The sequence below is a fragment of the Helianthus annuus genome, chromosome 16, assembly GCF_002127325.2.
Source record: "Helianthus annuus cultivar XRQ/B chromosome 16, HanXRQr2.0-SUNRISE, whole genome shotgun sequence".
In the NCBI taxonomy this organism is placed as follows: Eukaryota; Viridiplantae; Streptophyta; class Magnoliopsida; order Asterales; family Asteraceae; genus Helianthus; species Helianthus annuus.
In genome coordinates this window covers 55,866,738-55,885,006 of record NC_035448.2, presented here as the reverse complement: position 1 = coordinate 55,885,006, position 18,269 = coordinate 55,866,738, and the positions used below count along the sequence as shown (strand labels likewise).

The 18,269-nt window shown below is 38.1% G+C and overlaps 1 pseudogene; it reads right to left on the bottom strand.

Annotated features, from left to right (window-relative positions):
* Positions 1-7,738: 7,738 nt before the first annotated feature.
* Positions 7,739-17,542, bottom strand: LOC110917678 (annotated as a pseudogene).
* Between the last annotated feature and the right edge of the window lie 727 nt (positions 17,543-18,269).

Here is an 18,269-nt window from a genome sequence, read left to right as displayed (position 1 = left end):
AAGCTGCATGTTTTTTAGATTAGTATCTAACAATTATTATCCGCAATTTGCAAACACGCATGTTTAAATCTCAAAAAAAATATATGCTTGAAATATACAATTCTGAACAACATAACTCTTAGATTAACATGGAACATGAATTGGAATTAGGCATGAATTCCTTCAAATTTTTTTAACTTATAAAGGAATTCAAAATCCTTCCTATATGTGAAGGAATTAAAGTAAATTATTGGAATCTTCGACCGTTTCGACCCGAACCGTTTTAACCCGTACCCTTTCGACCCATACTGGTTTCGATCCGAACCGTTTCGGCCCGTACCGTTTCCACTCGTACCGTTTTTACGCGAACGTTTCGACCCGTAATGTTTTGACGCTAACGGTTTCGACCCGTGCTGTTTTGAATCGAACCGTTTCGACGCGAACCGTTTCGACCCGTACCGTTTCGATGCGAACCGTTTCGACGCTTACAGTTCCGATGCGAACCGTTTCGACCCGTACCATTTTGACCTGTACCGTTTCGACCCGTACCATGTCAACCCGTACCGTTTTGAACCGAACCGTTTCGGCCCATACTGGTTTCGATCCGAACTGTTTCGACGCGAAGCGTTTCGACCCATACCGTTTCGACCCAAAAGGTTTTGACGCGAACCGTTTCCACCCGAACCGTTTCGACCCGTACCGTTTCCACCAGTACCGTTTCTAATCGAACCATTTCGACCCGAAATGGTGGTTGTGGGTGTCGGGGTGATGGATTCCAATTCATTTGACAACCAAACACAACAAAAATGGAATTGAGATTCCAAATCCAACAATTTCCAATTCCAATTGGAATGTTTAAATTCCAAATCCAATTTCTTCAAATTCTAATTCCTATACGAATTCCAATTTCAATTCCAAATCATTCCGCAAACCAAACGCCCCCTTATCAAACTTGATGGGCATGTTCTTGTAACACATTTTAATTTTTAGGACTGTTCCACAAGCTGCATGTTTTTTTAGATTAGTAGCTAACAATTATTTTCCGCAATTTGCAAACGCGCATGTTTAAATCTCAAAAAAATATATGCTTGAAATATACAACTTTTTAAGTTGATTTTCTTTCGGTTATTTTTTAGTGTTTTTTTCTACATTTTCTTTTTATTCCTGTCAGCAATTCCGTGTGCAACGCGCTCATAGTGATTTCAAACACATATAAACACAGACTAAATAACAAAAGAAGTTCGCCGTAACGCGCGACGACGGTTTTTATAACTAGTTATATTAATAGTACAATTATGTATCTAAGTAATTTATTATATGGAAGCTCCAGAAATAGTAATTTATTATTTGGAAGCTACAGAAATGTTCACGTGAGAAAAGCTTTATTTATTAACCACAACAAGGAATCATTATTAGTTATTTGTTAAATTGTTCTTTTCATTGATAAAAACCCGCTACTAACGGTTTGATTCACAATTTAACCTAAAAACAGTTCAAATCAAACTGCGAGCACCTCTATATTTATACGAAAAACACCTCTTAATTTTAAAACATTAAAAGCATTATCGTACTCGGTAACCTTGGCTGTTATTTAATCTTCTTATATATATATATATATATGTATATATATATATATCGTCCTCAACTCTTAGGGGGCGTTTGGTTCGCAGGAATTCAAAAGAATTGGAATCCTAATTCCAATCTTCATGTATTTGGTTGACAATGGAATTGAAATTAGGCATGAATTCCTTCAAATTCCTTTAACTAAAGGAATTCAAAATCCTTCCTATATGTGAAGGAATTAAAGTAAATCGTTGGAATCTTCGACCGTTTCAACCCGTACCGTTTCGACCCATACTGGTTTTGATCCGAACAGTTTCGACCCGTACCATTTCCACTCGTACCGTTTTGACGCGAACGTTTCGACCCGTAATGTTTCGACGCTAACGGTTTCGACCCGTACTGTTTCGAATCGAACCGTTTCCACGCGAACCGTTTCGACCCATACCGTTTCGATGCGAACCGTTTCGACCCGTACCGTTTTGACCTGTACCGTTTCGACCCGTACCATGTCAACCCGTACCGTTTCGAACCGAACCGTTTCGAATCGAACCGTTTTGACCCATACTGGTTTCGATCCGAACCATTTCGACGCGAAGCGTTTCGACCCGTACCGTTTCGACCCAAACCTTTTTGACGCGAACCGTTTCCATTCGAACCGTTTCGACCCGTACCGTTTCCACCAATACCGTTTCGAATCGAACCCCTTCGAATCGAACCATTTCGACCCGAAATGGTGGTTGTGGGTGCCGGGGTGATGGATTCCAATTCATTTGACAACCAAACACAACAAAAATGGAATTGCGATTCCAAATCCAACAATTTCTAATTCCAATTGGAATGTTAAAATTCTAAATCCAATTTCTTCAAATTCTAATTCCTATACGAATTCCAATTTTAATTCCAAATCATTCCGCAAACCAAACGCCCCCTTATCAAACTTGATGGGCATGTTCTTGTAACACATTATAATTTTTAGGCCTGTTCCACAAGCTGCATGTTTTTTAGATTAGTATCTAACAATTATTATCCGCAATTTGCAAACGAGCATGTTTAAATCTCAAAAAAAATATATGCTTGAAATATACAATTCTGAACAACATAACTCTTAGATTAACATGGAACATGAATTGGAATAAGGCATGAATTCCTTCAAATTCCTTTAACTTATAAAGGAATTCAAAATCCTTCCTATATGTGAAGGAACTAAAGTAAATTATTGGAATCTTCGACCGTTTCGACCCGAACCGTTTTAACCCGTACCTTTTCGACCCATACTGGTTTCGATCCGAACCGTTTCGGCCCGTATCGTTTCCACTCGTACCGTTTTTACGCGAACGTTTCCACCCGTAATGTTTCGACGCTAACGGTTTCGACCCGTGCTGTTTCGAATCGAACCGTTTCGACCCGTACCGTTTCGATGCGAACCGTTTCGACGCTTACAGTTCCGATGCGATCCGTTTCGACCCGTACCATTTTGACCTGTACCGTTTCGACCCGTACCATGTCAACCCGTACCGTTTTGAACCGAACCGTTTCGGCCCATACTGGTTTCGATCCGAACTGTTTCGATGCGAAGCGTTTCGACCCATACCGTTTCGACCCAAAAGGTTTTGACGCGAACCGTTTCCACCCGAACCGTTTCGACCCGTACCGTTTCCACCAGTACCGTTTCTAATCGAACAATTTCGACCCGAAATGGTGGTTGTGGGTGTCGGGGTGATGGATTCCAATTCATTTGACAACCAAACACAACAAAAATGGAATTGAGATTCCAAATCCAACAATTTCCAATTCCAATTGGAATGTTTAAATTCCAAATCCAATTTCTTCAAATTCTAATTCCTATACGAATTCCAATTTCAATTCCAAATCATTCCGCAAACCAAACGCCCCCTTATCAAACTTGATGGGCATGTTCTTGTAACACATTTTAATTTTTAGGACTGTTCCACAAGCTGCATGTTTTTTTAGATTAGTAGCTAACAATTATTATCCGCAATTTGCAAACGCGCATGTTTAAATCTCAAAAAAATATATGCTTGAAATATACAACTTTTTAAGTTGATTTTCTTTCGGTTATTTTTTAGTGTTTTTTTCTACATTTTCTTTTTATTCCTGTCAGCAATTCCGTGTGCAACGCGCTCATAGTGATTTCAAACACATATAAACACAGACTAAATAACAAAAGAAGTTCGCCGTAACGCGCGACGACGGTTTTTATAACTAGTTATATTAATAGTACAATTATGTATCTAAGTAATTTATTATATGGAAGCTCCAGAAATAGTAATTTATTATTTGGAAGCTACAGAAATGTTCACGTGAGAAAAGCTTTATTTATTAACCACAACAAGGAATCATTATTAGTTATTTGTTAAATTGTTCTTTTTATTGATAAAAACCCGCTACTAACGGTTTGATTCACAATTTAACCTAAAAACAGTTCAAATCAAACTGCGAGCACCTCTATATTTATACGAAAAACACCTCATAATTTTAAAACATTAAAAGCATTATCGTACTCGGTAACCTTGGCTGCTATTTAATCTTCTTATATATATATATATATATATATATATGTATATATATATATATATATATCGTCCTCAACTCTTAGGGGGCGTTTGGTTCGCAGGAATTCAAAAGAATTGGAATCCTAATTCCAATCTTCATGTATTTGGTTGACAATGGAATTGAAATTAGGCATGAATTCCTTCAAATTCCTTTAACTAAAGGAATTCAAAATCCTTCCTATATGTGAAGGAATTAAAGTAAATCGTTGGAATCTTCGACCGTTTCAACCCGTACCGTTTCGACCCATACTGGTTTTGATCCGAACAGTTTCGACCCGTACCATTTCCACTCGTACCGTTTTGACGCGAACGTTTCGACCCGTAATGTTTCGACGCTAACGGTTTCGACCCGTACTGTTTCGAATCGAACCGTTTCCACGCGAACCGTTTCGACCCATACCGTTTCGATGCGAACCGTTTCGACCCGTACCGTTTTGACCTGTACCGTTTCGACCCGTACCATGTAAACCCGTACCGTTTCGAACCGAACCGTTTCGAATCGAACCGTTTTGACCCATACTGGTTTCGATCCGAACCATTTCGACGCGAAGCGTTTCGACCCTTACCGTTTCGACCCAAACCTTTTTGACGCGAACCGTTTCCATTCGAACCATTTCGACCCGTACCGTTTCCACCAATACCGTTTCGAATCGAACCGTTTCGAATCGAACCATTTCGACCCGAAATGGTGGTTGTGGGTGCCGGGGTGATGGATTCGAATTCATTTGACAACCAAACACAACAAAAATGGAATTGCGATTCCAAATCCAACAATTTCTAATTCCAATTGGAATGTTAAAATTCCAAATCCAATTTCTTCAAATTCTAATTCCTATACGAATTCCAATTTTAATTCCAAATCATTCCGCAAACCAAACGCCCCCTTATCAAACTTGATGGGCATGTTCTTGTAACACATTTTAATTTTTAGGCCTGTTCCACAAGCTGCATGTTTTTTAGATTAGTATCTAACAATTATTATCCGCAATTTGCAAACGAGCATGTTTAAATCTCAAAAAAAATATATGCTTGAAATATACAATTCTGAACAACATAACTCTTAGATTAACATGGAACATGAATTGGAATTAGGCATGAATTCCTTCAAATTCCTTTAACTTATAAAGGAATTCAAAATCCTTCCTATATGTGAAGGAATTAAAGTAAATTATTGGAATCTTTGACCGTTTCGACCTGAACCGTTTTAACCCGTACCCTTTCGACCCATACTGGTTTCGATCCGAACCGTTTCGGCCCGTACCGTTTCCACTCGTACCGTTTTTACGCGAACGTTTCGACCCGTAATGTTTCGACGCTAACGGTTTCGACCCGTGCTGTTTCGAATCGAACCGTTTCGACGCGAACCGTTTCGACCCGTACCGTTTCGACGCTTACAGTTCCAATGCGAACCGTTTCGACCCGTACCATTTTGACCTGTACCGTTTCGACCCGTACCATGTCAACCCGTACCGTTTTGAACCGAACCGTTTCGGCCCATACTGGTTTCGATCCGAACTGTTTCGACGCAAAGCGTTTCGACCCATACCGTTTCGACCCAAAAGGTTTTGACGCGAACCGTTTCCACCCGAACCGTTTTGACCCGTACCGTTTCCACCAGTACCGTTTCTAATCGAACCATTTCGACCCGAAATGGTGGTTGTGGGTGTCGGGGTGATGGATTCCAATTCATTTGACAACCAAACACAACAAAAATGGAATTGAGATTCCAAATCCAACAATTTCCAATTCCAATTGGAATGTTTAAATTCCAAATCCAATTTCTTCAAATTCTAATTCCTATACGAATTCCAATTTCAATTCCAAATCATTCCGCAAACCAAACGCCCCCTTATCAAACTTGATGGGCATGTTCTTGTAACACATTTTAATTTTTAGGCCTGTTCCACAAGCTGCATGTTTTTTTAGATTAGTAGCTAGCAATTATTATCCGCAATTTGCAAACGCGCATGTTTAAATCTCAAAAAAATATATGCTTGAAATATACAATTCTGAACAACATAACTCTTAGATTAATACGGAACATGATAATTTCTCTATCACTAACTTTTTATTTTTATACTTGAAGATACCGTCATTATGCATTCCATATATTAACAGTCAATATTTTATGTTGACTAGTTATTATTCTGCCAAAATCCTCCATGATGGGCCTTAGTATTAAGAATCTGAATGGATTTCTTGCAATTATCTATACCTTTGAAAGCATCAAGAGGATATAAATTGTATGTGACAACAGTTACAAGTACAACCATAGGTAGATAATCTTATTGAAGTGATTCTTGATTTGAACATAATCACTCATACTATCTTTTGCACTTTATTGAAATAATAGTGTTACAGTTCAGTCATACAAAGATACCCACGAGGAAACGAAGCATATACATATTATGAAGATAGATTCAAACTACAATAGGATAAAAAGATTAAAGGACGTTTTTTATTTATAACGCAAAATCCAACAAAGAGCTCTATAAGCATAATGGTAGAAGTAAAGAGTGATTATAACGCAAAATCCAACTAATCATTTCTATTTAAAAACGACAATGAGGTAACAATTTTCTCATTGGTTCGGTTATTAAGCAGCAGGTGGCCAGAATATGTATTACAAAATACTCTAAACGAATATGTCATTAGAACGAGCATATTTTTATCTACGTTTTAACCTAAGTTTGATTAAAAATGGAGTAAGGTCAAAAATAATATATTTAATTATTAATATTAAACGGTCTCCTATATTAGCCAAGACTTGTCAAGATATTTCACCTTTCACCCAATCATCTTACTTACTCGTTTAACAATATATGAAATATAAATTACATAATTCATACGTTTATAACCAGTACATTAAGGTTCGGGGTATTACATAATGGAAACTTGGGAATTTCCCATGTGTTTAATACTATAAAAGTGTGATATTTTACTCTGATAAAATATTTCCTAACTACGGTCCTGATGTAATTTCCGCTGCTAAACTGATACACACCGATACCACTAATACTGGCCACGGCCGCCCGTTCCCGGGTAATTAGGGGACGGGGGTTGCGACAAAACCGGTTCGCGGATGAGGAGGATACTGGGGCATGTGATACCTCAGCTTTGATTGGGTCGGGTTTAGAAGACATGCTTCTGCTCTTAACCTTAAGTTTTTTCCCACCTTCGAAGACAACCTACACGCATCATTAAAGTTCCAATAAGATTGGAGTTGTACCATATCCGCGATTTCGGAGCGTAGCGCCCATTTGGACACCTACAATGCTCCATACTCTGACAACCTTTTATCCATAAGAACCCAAGAGTTGTTAGGAGGTTGCTCCCACAATCCTCCTCCTCTTTCTCTCCAAGTCTCACCATATTTTGACATTCATGTACTCTCAACTTCCTTAACTTTGTAAGAGCCTTACTCGCCTTTGCTTCTGATTCCCACAAGTATCTTATTTCGTTACAATTGGTTATGAATAAGTTTCAACTTCTCCAAGATACTCAATAACACCTCTCCACGCCACATCACTAAGCCCTAACATAAATTCTATTCTCAACTCCTTGACTGATGAAGCAACTTGAAACAGCTTTCTCAATAGACCACTCTCACATTCAGATACTTCTAGAATATTCAATAAGGGCAGTGCTCCAGGTGACACTTGAACCAAATTAGGACAACCTCTAATAACAAGCTTTTTAAGGCATGGAAACTACACGACCTCAATACGAGTTGACCATACTTCCAACCTCTTCATATTCCGTAATTCAAGAACTTCAAGTGATGTGAATGCACGACTGGTCCCAATTAACTCTGAACCCATAGCTTTCACCTCATTTATGTCTTCAATATACAACTCCTTAAGTGAGGGCAACTGCCCAAGTGGTGGTAAAGATGTACAATGTTTACAGCCACGTAGAGACACACTAATCAGATTAAGATACGATGTATCCCCAACCCAATCAGGAAACTCTATACCCCCATATGACACTATTCCAAGCTTTATCAATGTTTACAGCCACGTAGAGACACACTAATCAGATTAAGATACGATGTATCCCCAACCCAATCAGGAAACTCTATACCCCCATATGACACTATTCCAAGCTTTATCAAACTCTCACTATGAGGCTTCAACGCATCGAGGACCTCCTTTTCCAGAGATTCCTTTCTAGAATCATTAAACACGTCACTCCATTCTAGTTCTATACCGCTTAGCCTTTTTTGCGATAAGTTTGCCTCAGATGCATGCGACGCTATTTCCACTTTTTCCAGCCCCTTGATATGAGTCTTCCCATGAAGATTTGTGAGGTCTTTAAGCTCGGCTATTGCAAGGCCATTATCTCCACCGATAATGATCTTGGAGAGAGTTTGTAAGCTTTTCAGCTTGCCAATCCCTAAGGATATCTTACTCAAAAGTGGAGTATCCCTAATATCCAGATGCCGCAAGTTTTTAAGCTTTGAGAAGTTTATGGGCAACATACTTAGACGGTTACATCTATAAAGGATTAATGACTGTAAATTGTAGAGATTGCCGACATTTTCTGGTAGAGATGTGATTAAAGTACAAGATAAATTAAGGTATCGCAAGTGCTTCAAACTGCCAATGGTCTCTGGTACTTCACTGATGAAATAACCATTTAAACTTAGAACCCTTAAAAATGGTAATTCCGGAAGTAAGTCAACCAGAATCTTACTAGATAAGTAGAACTCTTCCCAACTATCTTCCAGTTCAACGGACACTGCTAAGAAAGTTCTCAAACTTGTAGCACTTTTGATGGGCTTGAACTTCAAGTAAGCTTCATATTCCTCACGAACAAATGACATATGGCGATACTTTTCCAAGGAATTCCTTCCTAAAATCCTTCACCTTCACAATGTCTAATCTTAAAAAGAATTCTTCAGCAACAGATGTAGCCAAATCATTCAGCAAGTCATGCATCACAAACAAAGATTTGTTATTAGGTGCATGTTGAAACAATGACCTTGACAACAACTCTTCAAAATACTCCACACCTAACCGTTCCATTGACTTGTTTGAAGAAGACGTGTTCAAAAAACCTTCCGCCATCCACAGTAAAATCAAATCGTCTTTGTCAAACATATAGTCCTGGGGAACAAGGAGCAGTGTGCAAACAACTGCTTTAAACATGCAGAAAGATCATTGTAGCTCAATGTAGGTCCCGTTTTTCCGGTGGATCAATAACGTAAACCTAACCTTGTTTATCACAAACACGGTAACAGGTGCGGAATCCCCGTGACAGTGCAAACCAAACAAAGTGTAAAAGAAGAACACGCGTAACCAAAAGATTCAATATCTATTGATTAGGGATGAGAACGATACAAACATATACAAACAATGTTTAATGACTCTCTCTCAAAGTCTCACACAGCTCTCGTCTCATCCAAGTTTCACACAGAAACTATGAGAGCTATTTATACTAAAACAGACACAGACATGACGAAACACAAAGATGGCACGGCGAAACAACAAAGTCGACGAAACACATTCTGTTTCGTCGACATACATATTAATCCTAAATCTGTTTCGTCGTTTCTAATTTGAGCCCAACTGAAAGTCAAAGGCCCAAGACAAGTTTCGGCCCACATGATTGGAATTACGGCCCAGAACATGTTTCTGATTAAATCTTTCATTTAGTCAACATAGGACAAAGGTTGTGACATCACCATGACATCACAATGATGATGTCATGGTGATGTGTAAACGGGAATGGGTTTGCGGCACTCCGTGCTTCGCGTGTCGAACTCTGGGGCGCACGACGGAGGAATGTCGTGACGTCGGGCTTAAGCCGGACCCAACCGTGTCGAAACCAAGTCGAACCAAGCCAAGTCGCGTCCACACAAAGTGTATCAACAAACTCCCCCTTGGACGCTACTCGTGATGGTTCGTCTTCTGTGATGGTTCGTCTTATGTGTCTTTCATGTCGGAGGATCTTCAAAGTCTTCACACGTCGTAAGAAGAAAGTGTATCAACAAACTCCCCATTTCGTTTAGGAAGTGTGTTAACAAACTCCCCCTTAGATTGAACTCTCCATTGAGTCATGCTCGTGAATCTTTTGACTTGTTAATTCTTTAGATCCTTGTGGTGTTGATGAAGGCTCAGCGGCAACTCGATCATCTTTATCCTTTGAGTGCCTTCACGTCGTGTCTTCATTCCGAAGCTTGTCATCGAACATGTTCTCCTTGCCTTTAGCATCTGCACATGCAAGAAATCTAAACGCATAATGAGAACAACCGCTTGGAATATAGTCAAATTAAACAAACGAGACATATGAGATCAATTCTCAATCAACCACCGACCGACAACAGTTTGAATGTTTAGAAAATAATCAATTTTAATCCTTTAACTTTCAAAACTCGTTATCTTCGAACATTTATGAAGATGCAATTGTTTTCCGGCATACAACCAGGATTTTGGGTAAGATAGATTTGAGTTCCAACATCGGTCAATCAAAAATACACTAGAAGCAAAATCTTTTTGGATTTTAGAAAGTTTATATTAAAACACACCTAAAGTCTTTTTGGAATTTTCATTTTTCAAAAGTAAAGACGGAAAACAATAAGTAAATATATACAAAGATGCAGCTGAAAACAGTAAATAAATATTTACAGACATTCTTTTTGCGAGTTTCGAGGGTAAGAGAATCATATCAGTGTACGGTCATGTCAAAACGCTCTTGTTGTTCTTTTAGTTAACATTTAGAAAAGCATCCTATAACGATTATCGGTATTGTTGTCCACATAAGCTCAACTTATCAAATGTAATCATGGCGAGGGGATACGTTAAGGTATGATTTATACTTACCGACCGGTGTTCATCCACACACGACATATTTCCGTATCAAGGTATGCACGAGGGTTCATCTTACCGGTGAGTATACCAATTATCATCTGTTTGACCGTATAAAAGATGTGAGAAGCTCACTTATTTTGATTGAAAACAAGCCCTATCTGATAGAATCACTTATTGATGAGGAACTTGATTTTCATATGCATGAGGGCACAGGAGCAAGTCCGTGAACAGGTCAGTACTTTCGTACAGCAGAGAGACGAACTTGACTCCCGGATAAATGTGATATTTTATCACTTATTTGTTTGGACATGTGATTGTTGATCACTTATTGAGGTCGAATGCAGTATGTACACGTATGTATAGTATCATGGAAGATCTAGACTTGCGTCCCCGTTTTTTTTTTTCGGTAAAAGATACAACCATGATACCCAGATGATAAGCAGCATAAAGACCGAATATCTCAAAACCTCGGCAATCTATCAAACGAAATTTCGGTACCAAGACCATATGCCAATGAATGGTTCCCACCTGGTCATCAGTCGATTAAGGATTTATATCGCCCTGCACACTTTAAAATGATTGTGAGCCTACCTATAAATCTTTTATAGAGCTGCTTAACATTTTTCATTTTAAGTTCAGTTTGAAGAGGTTTGGACAGACCACTGATGTACTATCATTTTCTCTTTTTCTCGCCAGGAAACTCATTTTTGTTTTTCTATTGTTTTTGTGTTTTTGAAATTTTTCGATGTTTTTGGATTTTTAAAATTTGGATTTACTCCCCCTAAAATCAACAAACTATGATAAGTTAAGAAAACACAAACAAATATTTACAAAAATGATTTTCCGATGTCGGTTAACTCATGTTTTACCTTAATGCCGTTTACCAAAATTAATTTTAATCAGAATTGATTTATCGAATTTTGGAAAAATCAGTTGGCATGTCGGTAATCGGTGTGGACCATGACAACATTGACGAGTTTCATAGTGAAACAATCACGTGTGAGGTGATATTTAAGATCAACGTGTCTGGCCAAAGAGTGCTGTACGAGATGATAATAATTCATAAAGCAACTTAAATATCGACAAGTATAGGAGAGATTAGAAATTTAAAACCGTGTCCTGCAACTGCTTCGTGCATTGCAAGGAATCTGAGTGCTCTCCCAAACTGGATATCCACCCGGTGTGGACTTCAAAGTCGATTTTTACAGCTACTGAGAAATCTCTTCACAGCAACAAGATCAGAAACCTCCGGGTCCGGCTGGTCTTCCATATTGCACCAGCGAAGGTCTTTGTCTTTCTCTTGAGAAGAAGTAGTGTGCGGTTGTTCAATCCACGCCAAGGCATCCGCACACCCGGTTGGTTTGTTCAACAAACACATTTTCTTCAATTACACCGCGAAGAAATGTACACTGCACGTTCATCTTGTTGATTTTGAACTTCAGACGTGCTGCAGGTGCGTACATTTTGATTTGAATCTATCCCGGGGACCCGATCAAAGCCTTTAACAATCACACTTTTGGAATGATTTTTCATTTTGTCGAAGTTATCAATTTCTTTCAACAGACAACTTTGTTTCCCCTTTCTTTTTCTCTCCATCAAAGGCAACAATTTCTTCTATCGCCTATCTTGTGCAAGGACGCTCCACTATCAACAATCCTATGACTATCGAAAGTTCCTCCTAGAACTTCCTACACACTCACTCAGAGATTAATTGGAGAGGGGGACCCAAGCCTTCATAGACTTGGGTTGCCCCTGAGAATCAAGAAGTGTAATTTCAATTTCCTGATGATTTTCAAACACAGCACCTTCCCCTGAACTTTCACCCGTTTTAGGTTTCCAAGTTTGTTTTTGTTTACCAGATTGTGTATTATGTACAGTTCTGGTTTTAATGGTTGTGACAAACTAGGTTTCCTTTTAACCGTTTTGACTTCAGATTTTAAAGCCTTTTCAACAGCTTTGATGTTATGACGACGTTGTTTCGTTTCTTGTTCCTTAACAGTTCTTTTATCATGTTTTGTTCCTTAACAGCAGACACACTTTCCTTGTCATTCTTGACATCTTTGACAGGATCTATCACTTGCTTGGCAACAGGTTGCACGGCAGGAGTAGGAGGATCACAAAGAATATGATTCTCTATTGGAATTTCTACTCCTTTCGTCTCATCAAGTGATTCATCCTGGTCACTTACATCTGATTCATCATCTGAAGAATCATAGTCCTCAATGGTTGGAGGACTTTGATTTGAAGCACATGATGACTTTTCTTTGTTATCAGATGAGCCCTCCGATGAATTGTCCGGTTTGAACCCTAGGCCAGTAGTAACTTCCTCATAATCAAGAGGCACACTGGGTTCATACCGAGGCATATCCTCTTCATCGGGCATTTTGGTATAGTTGTGTCTCAAAGGAGGTGGACACACCTTATACCCTATGCCTTTTCTTTTCCCTTTTTGCTGTTGAACGTCAATGATGTGATCAAGCACAAATCGGGAGTTAGAATAACTCTCCAATTTTTGCTTGATAGCATCATGCTCGCATTTGGCAATGGCTAGTTCCTTTTTAGTTTCCTCAATGATGTTAATGTAATCATTAATACTAACTTGTTTATGATAAACAACTTTGTTCACTTCGGAAACACTTTTCTTTAAGGTTTCAATTACAGATTTAAATTCCTTTTCGTTTCGAACTAAAGCCATGTTTGCCTCTTTACACTTTGAAAGCTCAATCACTAAACTCTGATTGTGACTATGAACCGTTTCAGATTCACGTTTCAATTTAGCACATTCAAGTTTTCATATCAGCACAATCACTACATATGCTAGAAGTTTCTGATTTTACCTGACTTGTAAAAACTGTGACATTAGCCATAAAGGCAGTTTGACAAGAAAAAGATCCATCTTCAGTGAGAATCTTCTCCATTTCTTCTGATGTAACATCAGCTTTCTTGTTCATGTCAGATTTCTCATTAGCATCATTCGACAAATTATCAGCTTCAGAATCCATTCCCTCATTCATGTCCGATTCTGAACTGTAATCACTCACACCTGAGCCATCTTCATCAGTACTGCCACTATATCCTGAACTGTCATCATTTCCCAAAGATTCACCATCATTGACATTCTTGACAATTTCAGCGTAAAACGCAGTTCTTGTTTGATCACAGTTTCCCAACTGTATGGCCGGACCACAATCGACACTTGGATTGAATTGAGGTTGTGTTGTGGAAACTTGAGGTTGAGGTTGGGCTTGAGGAATGGAATTCATTAAATATGCGGCCATGATGTGGAGGGGGTCGAGGTATGGAATTCGCTAAATATTCGGGCATCGAAGTCTGATTTTGAGCTGGTCGTGGGTCCGTACTCCAATCCCATGGGCTCGTACAACTCATGATTGGTGTATAAAAGTGATAACTTTATGATGAAACTAAACTTCAAGTGATGAAACCGTTAACTGTTAATCGTCTAATACTTATACTTGACAAAACTTGATTAACGAAGAAGCTTGATTATTTGGTGAAACCCCTATGTGATGTAACCTTTGACTAAACTTGATAAGTAATGATTTGATTGGACCGATACATGCAATCTGATTAAAAAAAAACGGCCCAGCTCAAAAAAAAATCGGCCCAGCACATGCGACGAAGCCTGGTTACTTTTTGGGCGAAACTTTGTTTAATAAACAATGTTGGCAAAACTTGACTTATATGATAAATGAGGAAACTTACATAAACGACAAAACAAAGATGGTCTTATCCTTTAAGCTTTCACATGCAAATGTCAGATAAAGCTATTGGACCTTTCAATGCTAATCATGAATGTAGATACCATAAATGCTTTCAAGGAAAAAAATCATGTGAACCGACTAAAATGAGATCTCATTGGACCAATGAAATTGAGATATCATGTGACGTAACTCTGGAATGACAAATGAGTTCGACGAAAGTCAATATGGCGACGAAACTGAATTAAGATTTAGATCGACGAAACTGTTTGATTAAGGCAACGAAACACAATTTTAATTGATTATAATAATGATAACGACGAAAATGAATGATGATATAGATCTCGATGAAAGTGATTTTATAAGTAGGATTACGAAACAGCAATTGAAGGTTGACGAAACTGGTTGTGCTTTTGGGGATAAGATCAAGGAGAGTAAGTGAGATCTTTTGAAGGAAGCCTTATCCTTTTGTCTGATAACAATGCACCATATTTCAACTTACACCATACTCTTACCACAATTATCAAAATAATAGGCCACAAATTTCAAACCATCCTACTGTTGATGGTTCATTTTTCAACAACACATCATTTGAAGTACACAATATTAAAACAACAACAATATTATAATCAAAATCACTTTAGTAAATATTTCAACAAAGATCAAACACTGAACTTTATCAAGAACACAATGAAGATTTGATGAACACTTTGAATATTCTGGTGACCGATAAATTTTCGAACAACAATTTTTGCTAAAACTTTCAATAAAAACCCAAATGCTAACATGTAAACACTCAAACAAACAAGGTTTTTGAACAAACTTTTAGCAAAACAACAAGATAAACACTGATTTTAGTAAATTTTTCAGAAAATATATAAACTTTCAAGAACACTTTTTCAGAAAATCATAAACAATCAGGTTCAAACTTGATAAAAACCGAACTATTTTTGGTTTTAAACAAGGAAAAGAGCCAAAGCTCTGATACCAATTGTAGGTCCCGTTTTTCTGGTAGATCGATAACGTAAACCTAACCTTGTTTATCACAAACACGGTAAGGGGTGCGGAATCCCCGTGACGGTGCAAACCAAACAAAGTGTAAAAGAAGAACACGCGTAACCAAAAGATTCAATATCTATTGATTAGGGATGAGAACGATACAAACATATACAAACAATGTTTAATGACTCTCTCTCAATGTCTCACACAGCTCTCGTCTCGTCCAAGTTTCACACAGAAACTATGAGAGCTATTTATACTAAAACAGACACAGACATGACGAAACGCAAAGATGGCACGGCGAAACAACAAAGTCGACAAAACACATTCTGTTTCGTCGTTTCTAATTTGAGCCCAAATGAAAGTCAAAGGCCCAAGACAAGTTTCGGCCCACATGATTGGAATTACGGCCCAGAACATGTTTCTGATTAAATCTTTCATTTAGTCAACATAGAACAAAGGTTGTGACATCACCATGACATCACAATGATGATGTCATGGTGATGTGTAAACGGGAATGGGTTTGTGGCGCTCCGTGCTTCGCGTGTCGAACTCTGGGGCGCACGACGGAGGAATGTCGTGACGTCCGGCTTATCAACACTCAATCTAAGAGCTGGGACAATCTCATCTTTTTTTACCTAACCTCCAAATCTCATTATTCAACAGCTCCTTCCACTCTTCTTCTTCATTTTTTGTTCTTAATAACCTTCCAAGTACTGTTAAAGCCAAAGGTAAGCCATCACATTTTTCCACAATGCCTTCACCATATTGTTTTAAAACTGGATGTGAATCAAAGTTATCTGCACCCAACGCATGTTGGGCAAATAAGGAAACAGCATCATCATGTGACAGAGTCTGCACATGGTTTAGATGAACATAACCCAGCTTTGTGAGCAATTGCACCTTTCGAGTTGTCATTATAATTTTACTTCCAGCGGCACACTCTTTAAATGGGCTCACTAGGGTCTGCCAATCCTCATGACTTTCACTCCAAACATCATCTAATACTATCAAGAATCTTTTATCTTTAAGTTGATTTTTTAGAGCTACTTGAAGGAGATTTTGATCTGTGAATTCGTTGCCTTCCCCTTTCACAGATTGTAAGATAACTTTACTTATATTAAAGATATCAAACTGATCTGAGACACTAACCCAAGCCTTGAGTTCAAAGTGCTTCTTAACTTCCGCATCATCATACAAAATTCTTGCTAGAGTGGTTTTCCCTAACCCACCCATACCAACTATGGGCACGATGCTAAAGTTCTGAGTACATGACCCATTCTCAAATAGCTTCGCTAGCAATTCCTTTATTTCCTCCTGCCTTCCAACAATACAAGATGTATCTAACAAAGAGATCTTATAAAGTCTTTTAGGTTTTTCATCTTTTAGATTAATCAAACCTAGACGATCCTTCTCCTTTTCTAGATCTTCAAATTTGGCAGTTATATAATCTAACTTAGGATGCATCCTTTGACTTAGTGATAAATTTGTGAAACTAGCTGGGATGAGCTTTCTTACCTTGCTGGTCATGGCTCCAGATTCCTGATTGAGCTTCCGACGCGTATCTTCGGTTGCCAAATCATCAAGCACGTCATCTACATCGTAAGCCAAGTGTTGGAGATCATTCAGCCACTGTTTAACACCTTCATCAGTTGTTTCCTTCTGAGAAGCATCATTAAGCAGAGACTGGATCTTTATCAATGTGGTTTCTAGTTTCTTCAGCTCTGAATGAATTCCTTTGGACCGATCGTATGTCTTGAAGGCTTTAGAGGCCAGGGTTTTCAAAACGGCTTTCAGGATTTCAGAGGCAATGGTTTCAGCCATTGTTAATTAGTTTGTGGTGATTGGTGATGGAGGAAACTCTGTATAACAAGAAAATTTGTGAATGAATTAGATCTGATCGGTAACCTGTAGACTAAATAGATCTGATCTGTAACAGTTGCCAAAATGCATCTGATCTGTAATCCACGATGAATAAACTTTAATTTGCAATAATTGTCTTAATGAATTGTTAATTCCAAGTGACCTTGTTTCACACTACTTATTATTAATGGGCTGAATTCGGATTTAACAACTAGGGAACTAATCTTATCTGGCCCATTACTTAATGGATCGTGCTCTAATTCAAAACCAAACTTATGTTATGTTGTGCAACGGTTCAGAGCCAGACCGAATCGAACCAAACTGGGATCGAACCGGAACTTTTTAATTCTAAATATAAGAACCGGAACCGAACCGACCGTATTCTAACGGTTCCGGTTCGGTTCGGAACCGGGTTAAATGGTTCTTTCCTAAATGGTTCTTGCCAGAACCGGTTGTCAATTAAATCGTAAAACTAACAACAAAATGAAAAACAATTAAAACAATAAACTGTTTAAAACATACACCGAAGAGTTGCAACATCCAAAATTCAAACTAATCAGAGTAAAAGTAGCAACAATAAAATGTTTTAAACCGACCGTATACAATGTGAAAAAACAAAAGTTAACTAAAGACTTTTAGTTAACCATCACAAAAACTTTATTTAAACATTATGTCGAAACTATTTTTATATTTGTTAATACTAGATACATTTTTAAATATAACATCTAAAGTTTAAATGAATTAATAGGGTTTTAAAATAT